Here is a 6000-nt window from a genome sequence, read left to right on the forward strand (position 1 = left end):
TTTCTACAAGGTATGTGGTCCGAGGACCATGCATTACCAAGTTTCTGTTTGATATTTTAGAACATATCAATTTCCACAAGGTATGTGGTCCGAAGACCATGCATTACCAAGTTTCTGTTTGATATTTTAGAACATATCAATTTCCACAAGGTATATGGTCCGAGGACCATGCATTACCAAGTTTCTGTTTGACATTTTAGAACATATCAATTTCCATAAGGTATGTGGTCCGAGGACCATGCATTACCAAGCTTTTGTTTGACATTTTAGAATATATCAATTTCTACAAGGTATGTGGTCCGAGGACCATGCATTACCAAGTTTCTGTTTGATATTTTAGAACATATCAATTTCCACAAGGTATGTGGTCCGAGGACCATGCATTACCAAGTTTCTGTTTGACATTTTAGAACATATCAATTTCCACAAGGTATGTGGTCCGAGGACCATGCATTACCAAGCTTCTGTTTGACATTTTAGAACATATCAATTTTCACAAGGTATGTGGTCCGAGGACCATGCATTACCAAGTTTCTGTTTGATATTTTAGAACATATCAATTTCCACAAGGTATGTGGTCCGAGGACCATGCATTACCAAGTTTCTGTTTGATATTTTGAGAGTTGTAATTGATAAGCCCATATACATTTATAATTTAAACCACAAACGACAAAAGTGCCTTTTATTAATAATAATACCTTCGAAGGTTGTTTACATTCCACGGGTGTCGTACAACTTTTCATCTAGATCAGCTAGTCGATATGACCCTATGCCTGCTACGAAAATAATCTGATATGGTCCTTCCCAATCCGGTCCTAGTTTACCCCAAGCTGGGTTTCTAGCAGTACCTACAACTTTTCTCAAGACCAGATCCCCAGGCGCAAGTGGCCTGAGCTTCACATGAGCATCATACCCTCGTTTAAGCTTCTGCTGATAATAAGCCATTTGGACCATAGCTGTCTCTCGCCGTTCCTCAACTAAATCTAGGCTCTTCTCCAAGAGGCCGTTGTTATTTTTTGGGCTAAAAGTACTCGTCCTTAGTGTGGGAAAACCAGACTCTAAAGGTATCACTGCCTCGGCCCCGTAAGTAATAGAGAATGGCGTTTCTCCTGTGGATCTACGCGGCGTAGTTCGATACGTCCATAGAACATGCGGTAGTTCTTCTACCCATCTGCCCTTCGCATCGTTCAGCCTTTTCTTGAGTCCACTAACTATAACCTTGTTAACGGCCTCGGCTTGCCCGTTTCCTTGAGGATAAGCTGGAGTGGAGTATCTATTTATGATGCCCATGTCACCACAATATTTCCTAAAAGCTCTACTATCAAATTGAACGCCATTGTCCGAAATGAGTGTATGCGGCACCCCGAATCTAGTGATGATGTTTTTCCAGATGAACTACTTGGAATCGACGTCCCTAATACTTGCCAAGGGCTCAGCCTCTACCCATTTGGTGAAGTAGTCGGTCCCCACAAGCAGCCACCTTTTATTTCCTACAGCCCTTGGAAATGGTCCTACTATGTCCAATCCTCATTAAGCGAAAGGCTAAGGACTGGAGAGAGGATTAAGGACTCCTCCAGGCTGATGAATGTTAAGAACGAACCTCTGGCATTGGTCACACTTTCTTGCATAGTCCTGAGCTTCCCTCTGCATATTGGGCCACCAATATCCTTGAGTCAGGGCCCTATGACCTTCCCTTAGTATGGCTCCCACAAATTCCCTCATGCAGTTCTTCCAAAAGTGCCTTCGTTGATTCGGGGTGTACGCATAACAAATATGGTCCGGAGAAGGATCGTTTGTACAATTTCTGATCCTCGGACAACCAGAAACACGGTGCCTTTCGACGGATCTTGTCTGCTTCAGACTTGTCCTCCGGGAGAATGTCGTTTTTCAGAAAAGATATCACAGGGTCGATCCAACTAGGTCCAGGCCTTATTAAATGGATCCGGGCTACACCAACAGGGGTAAGAGCTGGCTCTAGCAAATCTTCGACAAGGATAATCCTAGGCAAACCCTGAGCCGAGGACGTCGCTAAGGTAGCCAAAGATTCTGCATGTGTATTTCCACTTCTAGAAACGTGAGATAAGATAAAGGAATCGAATTTAGATTGTAAACGTTTGACCTGGGTCAAGTATTCTTGCATTCTTGGGTCTCTAGCCTCCATGGTCCCCGCCACCTGGCCGACCACTAACTGAGAATCCGAGAGCATGTGAACTTCCTTTCCGCCCATCCTATGTACCATGTTCATGCCGACCAAGACTGCTTCGTACTCGGCCTCATTATTAGTAGCCAAGAACGCCAACTTTAGGGATTTTTCGAAGACAATCCCTTCGGGGGAGACCAGGACGAGTCCAATGCCAGACCCTCTTTGGTTAGCTGCCCCATCAACGGATACGCTCCAAGTCAAAGGTCTTTCGTTCGTAATCATGCCAACTGATTTCTCATCCATGTGTGATTCCTTCAAAGTTTCTTCCAACAATGGTTCAACAAACTCTGCCACCAAATTTGCAAGAACCTGGCCCTTCACCGAGGTACGTGGCATGTATTTGATGTCAAAGGCTCCCAAAATAGTTCCCCATTTAGCCACCCTTCCAGAGTAGTCGGCACTATGCAACACTGACTTGAGAGGCAGTTGGGTCAAAACTACAACGGTGTGGGACTGGAAATAATGAGGAAGCCTCCGCGTGGCATGAACTACGGCTATAAGTGCTTTCTCCAAAAGTAGGTAACGCACCTCGGCGTCATTCAGCGTTTTGCTGATGTAGTAGATCGGTCTTTGCACCCTACCGTCGTCCCTTATGAGGACCAGGCTGACCACATGGACGGCCACTGCCAGATACGCAAATAGGACCTCATCTACTTCAGGCTGAGACATAATGGGTGGTCGGGAAAGATATTCCTTAAGTTGTTGGAAGGCTACAACGCACTCCTCAGACCATTGGAACCCCTTCCACTTATTCAACAGTTGGAAGAAAGGCCTGCATCGGTCAGCTGACCGCGAGATGAACCTGCTGAGAGCAGTGATCATTCCGGTTAATTTCTGAACTTCCTTTGGATTTCGAGATGGCTGTAAGGTTTGAATGGCTCTGACCTGTGTCGGATTCACCTCTATCCCTCTATGAGTGACCATATAACCCAAGAACTTACCAGAACTCACACCAAAAGAACACTTTGAGGCATTAAGACGCAACCTGTACTTTCTAAGTACCTGAAAAGTGTCATTCAAATCTTTCACGTGCGCAGATATCGTCTTACTCTTCACTACCATGTCATCCACATATATCTCAATGGTCTTTCCAAGCTGCAATTCAAACATTCTGGTCATCATCCTTTGGTAAGTAGCCCCAGCATTCTTCAACCCGAACGGCATCACTTTATAGTGATAATTCCCTGTTGGAGTAATAAAGGCAGTTTTCTCCTGATCTTCTGCCGCTAGTGGAGTTTGGTGATAACCTTGGAAGGCATCCAAAAAACTCATCCGAGGATGTCCGACGGTGGCATCCACTAGCTGGTCGATGCGTGGCATCGGGAACGAGTCCTTTGGGCAGGCTTTGTTTAAATCTGTGAAGTCTACACATACTCGCCATTTTCCATTCTTCTTTTTTACCACAACCGTATGCGCCAACCACTCCGAATAAAAAACTTTCTTAATAGCCCCAGCCTTCTTGAGCTTGAGCACCTCCTCTTTAACGGCTTCGGAATGCTCCTTGGAGGAACGCCGAGGGGGCTGCCTTCTAGGAGGAATAGCAAGATTGACGTTCAAATGATGACAAATGAAGCTTGGGTCAACACCCGGAGCCTCATAGGGGTCCCAGGCAAAAACATTGATGTTGTTCTTTAGAAACTCCACCAATTCCATCTTCTCTTGGTGTGGTAAACATACCCCAACCTGGAAGAACCTTTCGGGATCATCTGATATCAGAAACTTCTCTAGGTCTTCGCATATGGCCTCCTCTGCTGTCACCACGTTGGGCGCATCCAGAGTCATTAATTGCTATAATTCTTTCACAGCCGAGGTCGAAGACTGCACTTCGGTTTGATGCAGCACTGCGGCCGATATGCATTGCCTGGCCATCAATTGGCTGCTGAGAATCTCTTCAATGCACTCCCCCGAAGGGAACTTAACCTTAACATGCAAGGTGGAGGAAATAGCCCCCAGAGCGTGCAGCAAGGGCCGGGCAAGGATGGCTGTGTATGGGGAATATGCATCGACCACAATAAAATCCACCTCAACCGTCTCCGAGCCAGATTGCACGGGCAACCGAATCTGTCCCTTTGGTATAACGGCCTTCCCTTCAAACTTATTAACAGTGAGTTGTAAGGGGTGAGGTCCTCCAATTTCAACTTCAGCCCCTTAAACAAGTCAGGATACATGATATCCACACCGCTACCTTGATCAATCATCACCCTTTTTACATCATAATTCCCTATCCTTAGAGTGACCACTAGGGCGTCGTCATGGGGTTGGATGGTTCCAGCCTTATCTTCCTCTGAAAATCCCAAGACAGGCACATTCAACTTCAATCTCTTCGGCTTGGAGCCCCCTCTTCGGCTTGGGAGTGCGAAACTGCCATCACCCTGGTGGGACATGAGCCAGTCCTGCCAGGCGCAGCGGAGATAACGTTGATCGTTCCCAAAGGAGGCCGAGATGAATTATTCCTCTGATTATTCAACCCAGACTGACTGCCCTATTCGCTAGGTTGGTATAGGTGCTGCTTTAATTTTCCTTCACTGACAAGCTGCTCCAAGTGGTTCTAGAGGGTCCGACAGTTCTCGGTAGTATGACCCACGTCTTGATGGTACTGACAAAAGAGATTCTGATTCCTCCTGGCAGGATCCCCCGCCATCTTATTGGGCCATCTGAAGTAGGGTTCCTTACGGACCTTCTCTAGTAGCTGGTGCATCGATTCTCAAAATACAGTATTAACTGTCTGAGGTGCTGCCGAGCCCGACTGCATGGAGTAATCTCTCCTCGGCTTGTTGTTGTGATATCTATCCAACCTGAAATCCCATCTCTCCTGCGGGATAACCTTCGCCTTACCCTTCCCCTGCTGTTGGTCTTCCTCGACCCTTTTGTATTCGTCAATACGGTTCATGAGGCGACGTACACTCCGTACGGGTTTCTTGGTCAAGGACTTCCTCAAGTCATGATCGGTTGGAAGGCCTACTTTAAAAGTATTGATCGCCACCTCATCAAAATCACTGTCTATCTCGTTAAACATCTCCCAATACCTGTCGGAGTACGCTTTCAACGTCTCACCCTTCTTCATAGCCATAGACAACAGCGAGTCCAACGGTCGAGGAACTCTGCTGCATGTAATAAACCGTGACGCAAATGCTCTAGTCAGTTCCCCGAACGAACCTACAGACCCAGATTTAAGACCTTTGAACCACCTCATAGCAACAGGTCCCAAGCTAGAAGGGAAGACTTTGCACATCAGGGTCTCATTGTGAGAATGCACTGCCATTCCCTGGTTAAAGTGGCTCACATGTTCCACCGGGTCAGTCCGGACGTTATAAATCATAAAGGTGGGTTGGGTGAACCTTCTGGGGAGTCTTCCATTCTCAATCCTACTTGAGAATGGTGATTTGGAGAGTTGGTGCAACGCCCGGCTCATAGCATCGTTCCCCAAGCCCCTGGAGGGGAGCTTCCTGTGCCTATGACCTGGTGAGCCATTCTCTTCATAAGAGAATGTTTTGCTGGGGGGCGACTATGACCTTGAACTGTAACTACTTCCCCGGGATCTCCCTGAAGAAGGACTAGATGAGGATGGCGAATGCCTCTGTCTGACGTGGCGTAGCTTCCTCTTAAGATGATTGATCTCCTTCTGCATGGCTTTGGCACCATCTTCATGGGTGGTACTGTCTCCTCCACCGTGAGTATGACTCGTTCTAGGATACTCGGTGTAAACGCTACCCTCTCGATCCCTCCGGCGCTCAAGACGCTCGAAAAGATCCTCAGGTTGCGATCCCTAAGATTCTGCATGGTGTGAGCCTAAGCCT

The sequence above is a fragment of the Castanea sativa genome, chromosome 8 (genome assembly GCF_040712315.1).
Source record: "Castanea sativa cultivar Marrone di Chiusa Pesio chromosome 8, ASM4071231v1".
In the NCBI taxonomy this organism is placed as follows: Eukaryota; Viridiplantae; Streptophyta; class Magnoliopsida; order Fagales; family Fagaceae; genus Castanea; species Castanea sativa.